Genomic DNA, 16609 nt, shown 5'->3' with positions numbered 1-16609 from the left:
CCCAAAAAAAAAAAAAAAAAAAAAAAAAAAAATTATGAGAGATTGAACCTTTCATAAAAAGAAAGTAAAAGTTGAATTTTCTGTCTTTGTGCCTTCATCTATAAGGAATGTTAGGATATTATCCCCTTGAAATGAGACTTCATTTTATGTCCATACATTATTTCTTTAGAGCAGTATTATTAACAATGCAATGCATACTGAAAATGCTGCAATTAGAATGCGTATTTTGACTAGTAGGTTATATAGATCACCACTTTTAAGCTTCAGTCTCCATGACACTGAAGAGGAAGAGATAGAGACCTTTAATATGCGTTTGGCTAGCACTGAAACAAGTATTTAGCGATCTTTTTCTGTGCCCTGTTCCACTTGGAGCTTTTTGAGCTTCTGACCCAGCCTTCTGAACAGTGTCCCTGCACCCTTTACTTCCTATATTTTATCTTCTATGAGTCTTTTTTTTTTTTTTTCCTTGCGTTATGCGGGCCTCTCACTGTTGTGGCCTCTCCCATTTGCGGAGCACAGGCTCCGGACGCGCAGGCTCAGTGGCCATGGCTCACGGGCCCAGCCGCTCCGCGGCACGTGGGATCCTCCCGAAACGGGGCACGAACCCGCGTCTCCTGCATCGGCAGGCGGACTCTCAAGCACTGCGCCACCAGGGAAGCCCTCTTCTATGAGTCTTAAAGACATGAGAGTAGCAGCTTTCTGATAAGCCCTTTCCTCAATACAACTATTTTTACCACCTTCCTAACCGTGGTCTACCTCTTCATAGTATCAATATTTCTTTCATCTGCAGAGTACCAATGAAAATTCAAGAAAAATTATTTTGCCATTTTTATTAACATCACAAATAAATAAAGAACTTAGAATAATGAACTATAAAGCATGTTTTCTATGATTGGGAAGCAAATCATACCAAAAAAATTACAGGTGGCATTGCTCTATTGCACCAGATGGCATTACTTTATAGTGTGAAATACGATATAGCATGCCCAGTAAACAATTTACAAACTTCTAGAAGGTGAACTTATAGTAGGTCATATCTGCTTTTAATCATAGGGTGTATCCAGTGATTCTCATAACATATTATCTTTCAATTCAGTGTAATTTTCATTAATATTAACAATAGATTACTAACATGTGTTAGATAGTTAAATAGTATGGTTCTAGTAAACAGATTTTCTAGAAATACACTCCATTGTGAAATGCTTTGTAGCTGGCAATATTACATTTAAAATGACCATACCAGAAAAGACGAATTGTTTAGTAAATAGTTTTATAATTGCTTAGCTATCTGAAAAAAAAAAATGAAAAGCCCTAAATCTCTGCCTTACCACTTAAGTAAATTCCAATTGGATCAAGCATTTAAATATAAAAAATGAACCATAGAAGTATTAGAAAATGAGACTCATTTTTAATAATCTTAAAATGGGGAAGACCTTCCAACTAAGACACAAATCCCAGAAGCCATAGAAAAGCTTAATACTTTTGACTACATAAAAATGTAGAATATCTGCATGATTAAATACACTATAAAACAAAGTCAAAAGGCAAGTTAAAAACCGTGAAACGTTTGCAACAATAAGACAAATGGATAATTTCCTTAGTTGAAAAGAACTCTGTCAAATCAATAAGAAAAATAGCAAGTCAGTAGGAAAATGGGTAATAGATATGAGCAAGTAATTACAGAAATTGAAATACAAATCTTAAGATGCTCAACCACTTCATAATTAAAGAAATGAGGGCTTCCCTGGTGGCACAGTGGTTAAGAATCTGCCTACCAATGCAGGGGACATGGGTTCGAGCCCTGGTCCAGGAAGATACCACATGCCGCCGAGCAACTAAGCCCATGCACCACAACTACTGAGCCTGCGCTCTAGAGCCCGCACTCTGGAGCCCGCGAGGTGCAACTACTGAAGCCCGCGCACCTAGAGCCGGTGCTCTGCAACAAGAGAAGCCACCACAGCAAGAAGCCTGTGCGCCGCAACTAGAGAAAAGCCCGCGCACAGCAACGAAGACCCAACGCAGCCCAAAATAAATAATTTTTTTTTAAAAAAGAGGCAAACCATTTAAAAACATAATTAAAGAAATGAAAATTAAAAGCAATTATATGTCTTTTTATTGGCAAAGATGAAAAAGTATGATAATGTGCTGTGTTGCCCGGGGTATAGGGAAAAATAGGCATTGCTGATGTGCAAGCAACTTGGGGCATCCTATTTAGAGGGCATTTTTGCAGTATTTATCAAATTCAAAATGCAGATGTCCTTTAACCCAATACTTGTCATTCTAGAAAATTAGCCCACATATAAAGCTCTACCAGTTTGTAAGGAAAATCACATTTGTGTGGCTTTGCCTGTAATAGCAAAAGGCTGGATGCAACCCAAATGTCTTCCACAAAGGACTAGTGATGGTGAAGTATATAGTGGAATAGTATGTAGCCGTCAAAAGGAGGTGAAAGTTCTATAAATGCTGATTTGGAAATATCTCCAAGATATATCATTGAGTTTTATAAAAGACAAAGTTTTTAATGTTATGTTTAATATAGTCCTACTTAGAAAAAAGTGGGAGGGATGTATTTGGTAAGGACTGTTTCTGAAAGAAACCATTACCATTGGTTGTTTCTGAGGAGGAAGCCTGGGAACCTGGAAGTCTGGGGTGGAAAGGAGATTTACTTTTTGTTTTATACTCTTTGCTTGAGAATATTTTTACCACGTGAATATATCACCTTTTGGACTGAAAACACTGGTTAAGAGAAACTAAAATGAACACATCAGATCTTCAATAATGAGAATAAGAGAAGGAAAGGCAAGGAAGGGTTATATGTAAAATTCCCCAGTATAGAAATATAAACCCTTTGATATAAAAATGAACAATTGGTAGATTTAAGAACGAAGACTCTTCTCTGTAAAACACATAGGATTCTGATCAGTGTGTTCTAAAAGTATGGTCCACAGATAAGCTGCTTATTAAAAATACAGATCCCTGGGCCCCACCCCAGTCCTACTCATTTAGTCTTAACAAGCTCCTTTAGCTAATTTTATACTCATTTTAAGTTTGACAACCTGACTGCCCTAGGTACGTAGCATCCTCACTTTAACTAGTAACTGCATTGTGCTTGCCCATCCTGCAGTATAATCACATAATATTTTTAATGTCTTATTTTAAAGCAGATTAAGATTTATCTTCTATTTAATAGTTTTATTTGCAATTTGACTCTTAAAACTCCAGAGGTCAGATCTCATGAATATATTTCTCCATGATGGTCAGATAGGATTCAGATGAGAAAGATTGGTAGGAGATTAACTCCTCATAATAAGCATTTAACAGGGGAAAAAGCCAATAGAAGATATGTAAAGTGATCTTTAGATTTTTGGAAGATACTTTTTTTCCCCTTTGATTGTCTTTGGAATGTGATTATTTCTGAGACATTTCTTCTAAGGACCTATAATATCATATGAATTTTTAAATTTACTTTTTTTGTTGTTAAATATAGTATACATATAGAAGAGTACATAAAACATTTATGTACAGTTTAGTGAAATAATCATGAAAAAGACAGCTATGTACCCATCACCCAGGTTAGAAATCCAGAAATCCCCTGAGACCCCCTCCCTGATTTATAACCCTGTCTCTCCTTACTGTACATAATCATAATCACAAATGTTGATAGGATTTTCAGAGTAAACTGAGTTGAAAGTTATGGAGAATATATTCAAATTCTGTTGCAAATGTCTGTTTATTCTTTTCTTCTGAATAAAGATTTGCCATAGATTTTTTTTTCCTATTAATATGGAAAGGCACAAACAAGTAAAAGATTGTTTTATCTGCAACAGAATGATTACAGGAACAAAATAGGCCAGAAGTAGACACTGGTAATAATTTAACATATAATAATAAACACATAAATCAGTAGGGTTACTAAATAAAGCATATTTTATTAAATAGATTTATCTGTTATGTGTTTGGGCAAATTGGTTACGTATTAGAAAAAGAAATGTGGATACTTAACCATACAGCGTGTGCATTAAAATATATTCCTGATGCATTGATGAGCTTCATATTTAAAATGAAACAGTGAAAGGGAAAATTAATCTTATCCCTAAAGAGATTGCTTTTCCAAGTATAAAAACAGTGAAAGAAATCATAAGGGAAGGATTTGTAGATTTGACTACATAAACATTTGAACCCTCATGCTTCCAAAAAAAATCATAAAATTAAAATACAAGCTAGGAAAAATATGTGTTGCAAATATGATATCTAACTTATAAAATAATATAAAAATATAAGCACTTTTGAAAAGAGAATGGGAAAATGAACATAATAGACATTCTTAACAAATGTTGGTTTTCAGATTTCAGATTTCATTATTTAAATTCATAACTCGGCAGTCAACATTTATTGACAGTCTGTGTATGTGTAAAGCATAGGCTAAGCTGTGTAAAGAGATAAAACATACACACACTCAATAAATAGAAGTTTATTTTTCTACCAAGAAACAGTCTAAAAGATAGTGGGCTGCTCCAGGCATGTAGGCAGCTCTGTTCCAGGGACCCAAGTTCCTTTTCTGTTGTTCTAACATCCCCTGGGGTGATATCCTTGTCCAAGTGGTCAAAGCTGGCTCATCATCAGTGCTTTCATTGTAGCCCAGAGGAAGGGGAAATTGGATATCCAGGGCAAGTGACTACGTCTTTAGGTGATCACTAGGAAGCTGTATGTATCAATTCTACTCACATCCCATTGGTACAGACTTAGTACATGGCCACACGTATCCGCAAGAGGAGCTGGAAATGTAGCTCAGCAGCCATGCCCCCAGTTAAAATGCAAGGATGCTTAAAAAAAAAAAAAAAAGATATAGCTATCACAGCATAAACAGAAATAATGGTACAAGGCACTAAATTAAGCAGTACTCCTCTGGGTAGGAAATCCCAGCTAGAAACAAGTACTTCCTGTTAGGAAGATCGTGGAAGTCTCATTTTTGCCATGGAATGTCACATTTGATTTCTTTTTGTAGAAGTGGGAGGATTTGTTCTCTGTCCCAGGTAACAAAGTTGGTTTGAAAATAAATTTAAGAAATAACAACAAAAAATGCATGGATGCTATAACAAAAGAAAGGGAGAATGGATGTAAGGAGACAGTTAGTAGTCTCTGCTATCAAATATCTCCATGTATCCATGTACCCCCTCTTCCCATACAAAGAATATATTCATCTTTCCTCAAAGGAGAAGACCCACAGTCCAGTCCAGTTATTGCATCCAACTCAAAACCCAGAGTCTCTGGCTTCTATCAGGTCTTTGTGGTTCTCTGGGAGTAACCCCTTTGATTGTTCTTTGTGATTTTGGCTTTGTCCTTGGGAAGGCTCTTTTTTGGTCCATTTTTCTTAGTGAATACACCTGAAGTTGGAGGCTATGCCATTCTTAGGGGCTACACAGCTGTTGTGTTTCACTTTCTGCCTGATACTGATTTGGGGACCTCAGGATTACTCTAGGAATCAAGCATCTTAAAGTTTCATAGAACCGTTTTGCGGTGTCTTTGGTGATACACTTCCCTCAAACATTTAGTAGGCTTCTCTATTTGCATCCAGTGGGTTCATGTAAATGTAGCCACATCCAAAGATTTTTACTTATGGCTGTGTTTCTTACACCTGCTGAATCTCCTTTCCTTTACTCCTTCTGTGCTCAGCTCATCCCTTTTCCCTCAATTTCGTGGTGGCTACCAGGATGCCATCTGAAAAATTGACTGGGTAGGAAAATAACACCTTTAATTTGATCTTTGCTGCTAGACAGGCTCTGAAGGATGTTATTTCCTGCCATTTTAGGATACAGAAGCAACCTGAGGCTTCAAATTCCTGGATTCTCATTAAATTTGGATAGTAGGCCTTGGGCAGAGAGAAACCCTCTTAGCAGAGCTCTTATCCCTTCCTTCTGTGCTTGCAAACCAGCTACCACTTGCCTGGCTCCATCTCTCTTGTAGTGCCATCCTAAAAGCAGCAAGGGGCAGGAAACAGAGTAGTGTTCTGATTTTTTTCCAGCCAGTTCCAGGTAATCACAAGCAGTAGTTTTGCTGCATCTCACAAGTCACCTGCCTTTTCAGCCTGCAGCCTAACCACTAAGTCAGTGCCAAATATGTTATGCCTTTCTGAATGCAGAATCCTAATTCTGGAGCTAATTTCTCAATCAGGGAACAGTTAAGCTGTTATAGTGAGGAGTCTCAAAATATAATGGTTGGGGCTTCCCTGGTGGTGCAGTGGTTGGGAGTCTGCCTGCCGATGCAGGAGGCACAGGTTCGTGCCCCGGTCCGGGAAGATCCCACATGCCGCGGAGCGGCTGGGCCCGTGAGCCATGGCCGCTGAGCCTGCGTGTCTGGAGCCTGTGCTCCGCAACGGGAGAGGCCACAACAGTGAGAGGCCCGCGTACCGCAAAAAAAAAAAAAAGAATGGCTGAAACAAGATAGTATTTCTTTCTTATGCGATAGTCCAGAGTTGGCAGGTGGGCCAGGGCCTAGGCAGCTGTGTGCTACAAAGGAACCTAAGTTCCCTGTATCTTGTTGCTTCCCTAGGGAGATGCCTTGGCAGGACAGTCCAGAGTGGATTTATCCACACTGTAGTAACATTTCATCCCACAGGAAGAGGGAGAGGGAGACCAGGGAGAGCATTTTATCCTCAAGGAGGTGACCTTGAAATCCTCCCACTCTCATCACATTGGCCCAAACTTGGTAACAAGGCCCCACCTTACTGCAGGGGGAGCTTGGAAATGCAGACTGTAGCTCACCCCAGCACAGACTTGGGGTGCTCTGTAATTAAAAGGAAAATAGAGAGAATGGACACTGGGGGATAGTTTATTGTCTCTACCACAGGCAAACTGGCTATTTAGGAGGAAAAGGTCAGTTTAGATCCTCGTTTTATACCATGCATCAAAATAAATTCAGATGAATTAAATGGTTAAATATTTAGTTGGAAAACAATATATAGGAATATTTATCTGATCTCTACATAGGAATTTTTTTCTAAAGCATGAAAAACAGGAAAATTATAAAGAGAAAAATTGATCTGACCACTTACTAACTGTTGAGTGTACAAATTGTTAAGCTTAAAATAAAATTGACCAACAGGAGAAAATATTTGTCAAAATAAGGGCAAGAACAGGTAAATAATACAAATAAATATATTAAGCACTCATTCAAAATAAGAAAAATTGTAATATACCAATGGAAAACAAGACCAATAGTCAAAAAAAGAAATGCAAATTAAAACAAGGAGATCTCTTTTGGCCTTACCAAGTGTGACAGACAGAATAATACCCCCATCCCCCAAAGATGTCCATGTTCTAATACCCGGAACCCGTGAATGTGTTCTGTTACATGGCAAAAGAGAACTACGATTGTAGGTGGAATTAAGTTTGTTATCATCTGACCCTAAAATAGGGAGAGTATCCTGGGTTATCCAGGTGGGCCCAATGTAATCACAAAAGTCCTAAAAGGAAAGATAGAAGAGGAAGTCAGAGAGATGCAGTGTGAGAAGGACTCAAACCACTGTTGCTGGCTTTGAAGACAGAAGAGGGGGGCCAGGAGCCAAGGAATGCAGGTGGCTGCTAGAAGCTGGGAAAGACGAGGAAGCATATCCTTCTCTAGAGCCTCCAGGAAGGAACATAACCATGCCACACCTTGATTTTAGCTCAGTGAGACCCACGTTGGACTTCTGATTTACAGAAATGTAAGAGAATAAATGAATGTTGTCTTAAAGCCACTAAGTTTGTGGTAATTTGTTATAACAGCAATAGAAAACTAACCAACTTTGTGTGTATATGTGTAATTTTTATTTTTCTATTAAAATTTTTTTTTAATTTTTTTCTTTATTTTTAGGTGAGTATTTTTTAAATAGTGGTGAGGCAGGCACTGTTGACCACTACTGATGGGACTGTAAATTGCTACAGGCTCTTCTGAAATACAACTTTGGAGTATATTTCATAAGATCTAAAATGTTCATACCCTTTGACTTATCGACCCTAAGGAAATAATTTGGAAATGGCAAATATTTTCATACAAAGGTTATCACAACACCATTATTAATATTAACAAATAAGTAACAAACATTAGGAAAATGTTAAATGAGTTTTTGTACATCTGTATGATAGACTATCAGTGGAGCTATTAACAATTATGATATAAAGAATGAAATGAGAAATGCTTATTATAGACTATAAAGTTAAAATGATTTAGTGCATAAAACTGTATATTCAATTTGATATCTATGATTACCTGTGCCTGTCTTGATTGAGAGATGCATTGGAAAAAAAAAAATGAAGGAAAAAAAGACTGAAAAATAAAAATATTAGGAATGGTTATATGAGTTACTGAATCATTGAATTTATGGATTTTTTCTTCTCTATGCACTTCTTTTCTACTACGAGTATATATATAAAATACTTTTAGACTAAGAGGACAAAATAAAAGTTATGAGACAAAAAAAACGTTATGAGACAAAATGGGGGGAGGTAGGTCTCTCTCAGACCAGGACTAAGTCCATTTTTCTCCCGTGCTTTGCTGAGAGATTAGCGTATTTGGCTTTAATAAAAATCCTGTGAGATAAAGTACCTTTGGGGAAATTGAAATGAAAGAGAATAAGTGATTCACCAAAGATTATACAGTTAATAAATTTAGATAAGTCTGGAAGCTGAGTCTTTTGATATCTAACCCAGTATTCTTTTCACTGTGTTTTTAATGAACTTTCTGTAACTGTACTTGATATGTTATTATTATAAGCTTCTTTAGGCCAAGATTATAGTTCTTATCTTTATATTCCCTTTAGTGTCTGCTGTAGGTGCCTTGACCATAGTAGATATGCAGTAGATATTTTTAATTGGATCATAATTGGCCAAAATTATTAAAGGGTACAAAAGGGAAACAGATTTTCATAAAAGAAAACTGAGGCTATGGTAAAAATCTTTAGAAAGCTCATTCCTTTTCACCATTTCACTCTATTTCTCCCTTCCTAACTTCCTTTTTCTTGTAATTAATTCATAGCATCTCTGACCCTTTTTATTGCCTTCTTAGGCTAAATAAAGGAAAACTACTTCTAGCACTTTAGACCATTTTCAATATCCAGGAAATCCTGTAACACATGAGTTTATTCTCATGCAGGATGATTAGGAATGGGGAATTGGGAGAAAGCTTGTGAACCATTGGCATATTGAGTGTTAGAGATAAGTATTCTTATGGATTCTAAATCATTTCTCATTAAAAATACATAGAATTTAAGAATGCTGGATTTACATTGAGGAAATACCTGCTCAGTTTCTAAAAAGCCAACTCTCTAAGGTTATCCCCAGTGCTAGTCATAATAAAGGTTTATAAAGTACATCTCTGCATAGAATAAAAATATGCCAGCCCGTGCACCGCCACAAAGAGTAACCCCCGCTCACCACAACTAGAGAAAGCCCATGCGCAGCAACAAAGACCCAATGCAGCCATAAATAAATAAGTAGCTAATAAGAACCTGCTGTATTAAAAAAAATTAAATTAAATTTTTAAAAAAAGGGGGCTTCCCTGGTGGTGCAGTGGTTGAGAGTCCGCCTGCCGATGCAGGGGACACGGGTTCGTGCACCAGTCCGGGAGGATCCCACATGTCGCAGAGCGGCTGGGCCCGTGAGCCATGGCTGCTGAGCCTGCACGTCCGGAGCTTGTGCTCCGCAACGGGAGAGGCCGCAACAGTGAGAGGCCTGCGTACTGAAAAAAAAAAAAAAGATTTGTGGACTGGTGAAATCAGATTTAATTTTGATTTCTAGTCCTGGCTTAGCCATTAGCTAGTTATATGACTTTGGAACTCCCCCCACAAATATTTTTTGAAGAAAAGAAAGTTATAAATAAGTTATAAAATAAGTGTGATTTTAAATGTATTATTAGCTTTTCTGGAACTCGGTTTTTCTATAAAATCAAGAGGGTGGGTTATCTAGCTGAGGTTTGAAGTCTCTTCCAACTATAAAAATTCAAATTCTAAAACATCATATTATTCTAAGTAGAAAATAACTTAAGAGTCATGGGTATTTGTTCCAGAATGTCAGGAAGCAAAAGGTTGGGATACCAGAATATCATTAAATACAAGCTAAAATGTCAAGTACACGAGAACACATGAACTTACAGGTCTTCACTTTGAACTTCAGCTCTTGGCATTTGTTTGAAAAGCTATAGTATATTGAATAATAAGAAAAGGAATGCAGCTGTGCAGAAATGCCACACGATGTGCCCCTGAGCCTTGGCCTCTACATGGGCAGGGGCAGCAATTGAGGGCTGAGGTGCCCAGGGCCGGGGCAGATGTGGCCAGGCCATGCTAGGTGTCCTCATGCCGGCCGTGGGCCAGCCAGCCTCAGCAGTACCAACACTGGTGGGCCGCTCCCACTTTCTAGTCTCTACCATCTGGTTCTGCTGATGCTGGAGAAACTCCCAAAGCTCTGATCTAATCTTCTTCTCAGCCCGCAAGGGAAATTCCCCTATTTTCCACCTGGCCTGCGGGGACAGTGTAAACTAGGCCTCAGAAGTAGGCAGAAGCTATGTAAGGAGAAAAAAAAGGGACAAAGAAAAAAGACCCAAGGGAGAAGGGACGAAAAGGAAGTTGGGTGAGGAGGGGGAGACAGGGAATGGGAGTTAATTAAGGGACCAGTGAGAGGAGACTGGGATGAAGGAGAGCAGCCCCCCTGCGCCTTGGCATGTCTGTCAGGGATTGACCTGCAAAGGTCAGGACACCTGCAGTCTCCTAACTGTGAATATACGAGTATACCCATCTTCATCAGGCATGAAGTTTCAGGCAGGGAAGCAAGAGTTAGACCCCTTGAGTTAACCAGTCAGCTTACAGAGAGCTCCCTTTCTGCTACAGAGCTTATTGCCCAGGAGACAAAACTACGTCCTCATGCTGCTAATTTCTGCCTGCCCTCCCTGGGTGCACTGTGCTGGAGACAGTGCTAAAACCTTGGCCTCGCTCTAACCACTCTCATTTTCTTTTTCTAAAAGTTTTGTTTCCCAGATATTAATCACCTTGTTTTTTTGTATTGCTGAATATAAGCTTTTTAAAATTTACAAGTGGAACTGATGTGATGTATGTGGTGGAACCTTGTGAGGTTTGTACAACACAGGTTAGTTGTGTATTTCGGTGACCCCACTTCCCTGTACTTGGATCCTGGAGAGCATCCACACTGCCTTCGCACCCTGGGAGGCACTCTGGGGAGTTTAGAAACCGTGGTCCTTACCCACAAGGAACTTAACTGCTACTTGCAAAACAAAACCGAAGCATGTAATCATGACACAGAAAAATTAACCTTAAGTTATGTGATCTGCTTCACTTAACGGAAGGCTGTGAATCACACCTCTTTTGTTGTTCTGTGTTGTTGTTTTTTGTTTTTTTTTGTTTATTTTTACATCCTTATTGGAGTATAATTGCTTTACAATGGTGTGTTAGTTTCTGCTTTATAACAAAGTGAATCAGCTGTACATATACGTATATCCCCATATCTCTTCCCTCTTGCGTCTCCCTCCCTCCCACCCTCCCTATCCCACCCCTCTAGGTGGTCACAAAGAACAGAGCTGATCTCGCTGTGCTATGTGGCTGCTTCCCACTAGCTATCTCTTTTACGTTTGGTAGTATATATATGTCCACGTTGTTTTTAAACAGTCAGCCCAGATCAATCGGTATGAGTTTCTGAAAGCCAGCTTCCTTCAGGAGTGCTTCAAAAGCATTACGACAATCACAACAAGTTGCATTTATCTTTCAGCATGTGAAGGCAGACTTTTCAGTTCAGACTGTTCATTTAAGCTGGGTGTTTTTCCTTTTCATACTGTCAAGTTTATATACCTAATTTTTGTTCTGGTGTCTGTTTTTAACAATTAGAATGAATAGTCTAATTGTAAATTTCCATTTTCTCATGTATCCGACTTCCATCCTCAACAGTCTCCTGAAACTGCTTCTGCTCAGATCATGCAAGACCTCCTTGTTGCCGAATCCAGTGGTTACATTTCAGTTAAACCCTCTTTCTGTTTGATCTGAAATTATTGGTACCTCACTTTCATCTTCTCTAAACCCTTCTCTCCTTAGTTACTATGACACCAGTCTTTCCTGTTTTATTTTTTTTTCTGCCTCTATAATTGCTCCTTCTCAATTGTCTTTCTAGACTCCTCTTCCCCTGACTATTTAAAAGATGACGGTATTCTCCAGAGTTTGTTCCCCAAAGCCAATGTATATCTCTCATCACAGACCTCTTTCCTTAGCTTGCAACCTGTAGTCAACCACTTATTGGACATTTCTACAGTTATGGGTACCCCCCTTTATATCCAGTCATTCACTTAACTATATCTATTATACCATCTTAACAGCCCTCCAAACCATCCCTCCTCTGTACCTCACTGTTGTTGCCAGTAGTGCCACCGGGTCCTTGTCCTGGACTCCATGCCTAAGAGTGTTCCACTCTGATTTCCCTTCAGTTTTGCCATTCCTTATGGAGTGAGGAGTCTGTAGAGCCGAAGAGATGTGTCTGCCCTGCCCATCACCACTTTCAAGCTACACAAGACCCCAGCAATCCCTGCAACATACCTCTTTCCCAGGTCTGTTCTTCCAAGAATGAACTGCATCCCTGGGATGTGCTCCCTAGGCCCAAGGGGTAGCTAAGGGGCAGGTGTTTGGAAGGGGATAGGTGGAGCTTGGATGGAGTTGGACCTTAAGGTTCATGTGCATGTATGCGAAGCCCCTGATGTTGTAGATCAGAACTAGAGGTCAGAGGAGAAGGAGGGTGTGCAGGGACCTCTACTAGTACTATTGTCCCAGGCCCCACAAGCTTAGGCCTAATTATTGCCTTACTTTTCTTTATATTCCTGATACAGTACTGCTAGGTTGCTCTTCAACTACTCTACTTAAAGAGTTTTAGCTTTTTAATTTTATATTCCCATGTACCCATTGCTATCACAATACACAGTGAATACTCAGTACATCTTTGTTAAATGAATTAAATAATACAACTTGTATTGAACCATTTATAATTATTTCCTCCCCTTAATTGTCATTTTAAAGAATTTACGGTAATGTTTGTATGATTTTATTATGTCTTAGGGCCAGCACTTTTCTAGAAAAAAAAAACAACCTCTATGCATTACTATTAAATGGAAAAACAAGATTTTATGTATATAACTGAATTATTTTTAAATATATTTAATTTAATTAATTATAACTAATTAAATATATTTAATTATAATTAATTATAATTATTTTAAAATATATTAAATTAAATTAATTATATATAATTAAATATTTTAAAATATATTTTTACAAACAAGTTAATTTCATAAAACAGGGTAAGTTTTTTTTTTCCCAAGGCTTTTTATTAATTGCTTTACAATGGTGTGTTAGTTTCTGCTTTATAACAAAGTGAATCAGCTATACATATACATATATCCCCATATCTTCTCCCTCTTACGTCTCCCTCCCATCCTCCCTATCCCACCCTTCTAGGTGGTCACAAAGCACCTAGCTGATCTCCCTGTGCTATGTGGCTGCTTCCCACTAGCTATCTATTTTACATTTGGTGGTATATATGTGTCCATGCCACTCTCTCACTTCGTCCCAGCTTACCCTTCCCCCTCCCCGTGTCCTCAAGTCCATTCTCTACGTCTGCGTCTTTATACCTGTCCTGCCCCAGGTTCTTCAGAACGATTTTTTTTTTTTTTAGATTCCATATATATGTGTTAGCATACGGTATTTGTTTTTCTCTTTCTGACTTACTTCACTCTGTATGACAGACTCTAGGTCCATCCACCTCACTACAAATAACTCAATTTCATTTCTTTTTATGGCTGAGTAATATTCCATTGGCTATATGTGCCATATCTTCTTTATCCATTCATCTGTTGATGGACACTTAGGTTGCTTCCATGTCCTGGCTATTGTCAATAGAGCTGCAATAAACATTTTGGTACATGACTCTTTTTGAATTATGGTTTTCTCAGGGTATATGCCCAGTAGTGGGATTGCTGGGTCGTACGGTAGTTCTTTTTTTTTTATTTAATTTATTTATTTTTGGTAGTTCTACTTTTAGTTTTTTAAGGAACCTCCATACTGTTCTCCATAGTGGCTGTATCAATTTACATTCCCACCAACAGTGCAAGAGGGTTCCCTTTTCTCCATACCCTCTCCAGCATTTATTGTTTGTAGATTTTTTGATGATGGCCATCCTGACTGGTGTGAGGTGATACCTCATTGTAGTTTTGATTTGCATTTCTCTAATGATTAGTGATGTTGAGCGTCCTTTCATGTGTTTGTTGGCAATCTGTATATCTTCTTTGGAGAAATGTCTATTTAGGTCTTCTGCCCATTTTTGGATTGGGTTGTTTGTTTTTTTTGATATTGAGCTGCTTGTAAATTTTGGAGATTAATCCTTTGTCAGTTGCTTCACTTGCAAATATTTTCTCCCATTCAGACTATACTACAAAGCCACAGTAATCAAGACAGTATGGTGCTGGCACATAAACAGAAATATAGATCAATGGAACAAGGTAGAAAGCCCAGAGATAAACCCACACACATATGGTCACCTTATTTTTGATAAAGGAGGCAAGAATATACAATGGAGAAAAGACAGCCTCTTCAATAAGTGGTGCTGTGAAAACTGGACAGCTACGTGTAAAAGAATGAACTTAGAACACTTCCTATCACCATACACAAAAATAAACTCAAAATGGATTAAAGACCTAAATGTAAGGCCAGACACTATCAAACTCTTAGAGGAAAACATAGGCAGAACACTCTATGACATAAATCTCAGCAAGATCCTTTATGACCCACCTCCTAGAGAAATGGAAATAAAATCAAAAATAAATAAATGGGACCTAATGAAACTTAAAAGCTTTTGTACAGCAAAGGAGAACATAAACAAGATGAAAAATAGGGTAAGTTAATGGTAGGTGACAGAAACCAGTGTCAGGCAAACATGAAAATCTTTATATTACAGATTGGTGTTATGCCATGGTTACCAGACGGCAGTGCTTATAACCACTTAGTAAGAGCCAGGCCCTGAGGGACTCTAGGATATAGGTGCAAGAAGGAGCAGAACTAAGTTCTGGAAAATTTAAATATGCTGGGATGAACAGGCACTGGATTTCCCTGCCAGGTTTCCCATGAATTCAGAGGGTAACCCAAAATCCTGTAGGTCCCAGTTCTCCTACTGAGCTCATTTATGAGGAGTGCATTTATTTATGATGACTTTAATGCAAAAAAGCACTTACTTATTTAAATTAGAATAATTTTTAAACGCCAAAACAGCTTGTTTTTCACTATGATTTTTCACTTTGATAATTCATGTTTTAGGTTGGCCTTCCAAGTTCGGTGACCTTTTAGACTTAGTAGCCATCTGAAATGTCCCTAGTGCTATACATGCTCTGGATACTTACTTTAGCAGGTATACATGTTATAATGAGAAATATTCTGATCTGAGAATTGAGTAAACTGGACTTGGATGATCCTTACCTTATCTCAAGCTCACGTGTTCTGTGACTTATGTTTGCTCCTTGGAAAATAATCTATTCATGATTTCACTGAGAAGTAACAAAGAGTTAAGCCATGGCAATGATTTGAGTTTTATACCTTAGTTTTCAGGATTCATACTGTTTTATCAAGTTTTTTTTTAATAGGTCATTTCTTCCATGTTCTCCTTCTCTTAACATTTTTAGGCATAATAAATCTTACTCATTCCAACCCTTCTCTTTCTAGGTGAGATGAGTCTTTCAGGAATACCTCATTAAAGGTGTTAAATGTCAAAGCAGTTACCTTTATGAGCCATCATGTGTCGTTTGATTATTGTACCATCACGAGTCATGATTAAAACCACTTAATGACAGTGTTTCAAGAATACTTCTATGATGAAATTTCTGTGTGACAGCTGGGGACCCTCTGGCATTTGGAGGAGGTATTTGGTTTATAAGCAGTTTAATTGTGTTTGTCATCTAGAAAATACTTCCCCTTACGCAAGAAAAATTTTAAATGTCTTTGGTTTTCTTAATTTAGTAATATTAACGATGCTTGAAGCCATTTTGCCTTCGAATAACTTTTCCAACATATACAAAGATTTGAGCAGATGTAATTCACATATTTCACTTCCCACTCACTTATGCTTCTACATTAGGGCCCTACCCCTCCTCACATGCCTGTTTATTATTTCCTTGTACATTCGAAAAACTTTGCCTAAGTAGCTTAAGGTGGTACTTGTTAAAAAGAGGATTTGGCACCCACATGGTGACTGAAAAGCAAAAGGAACAGAAAGAAAAAGTAGTTAGTATCATGTGTATGTCACATACACTGTTCCTTCCCTTTTCTCTGCCTCCAAGGTAGAAGGGGTTGACTCACTTCCCATTCTTGTCCGCCACCGCTTACCCGCCTTTGTGTCCATACGTTTGTTCTCTACGTCTGTGTCTCTATTTCTGCCCTGCAAACCGGTTCATCTGTACCATTTTTCTAGGTTCCACATTCTTGTCTGTGCTTTTTGGACTTCTGGCTTCTTTTCTCCTTCAAGGCTACTCTTAAATGTGAATGTATATTTTGGGGGTAGAGGAAGAAATGCGGGAAAAGGGTTTTCACGTTCCGTGTTCAGCA

General features: G+C 38.2%; 1 protein-coding gene across 1 annotated transcript in view; it reads left to right on the top strand.

Annotated features, from left to right (window-relative positions):
- SLC49A4 (solute carrier family 49 member 4) overlaps positions 1-16609 on the top strand; it is a 96086-nt gene that overhangs the window by 12398 nt on the left and 67079 nt on the right. The gene's annotated exons all lie outside the window — the stretch shown is intronic.

The sequence above is a fragment of the Lipotes vexillifer genome, unplaced genomic scaffold, assembly GCF_000442215.2.
Source record: "Lipotes vexillifer unplaced genomic scaffold, Lipotes_vexillifer_v1.1 scaffold1378, whole genome shotgun sequence".
Classification (NCBI taxonomy): Eukaryota; Metazoa; Chordata; class Mammalia; order Artiodactyla; family Lipotidae; genus Lipotes; species Lipotes vexillifer.
Note: the sequence above shows the minus strand (reverse complement) of the source record. Positions and strands in the feature narration are given on the sequence as shown.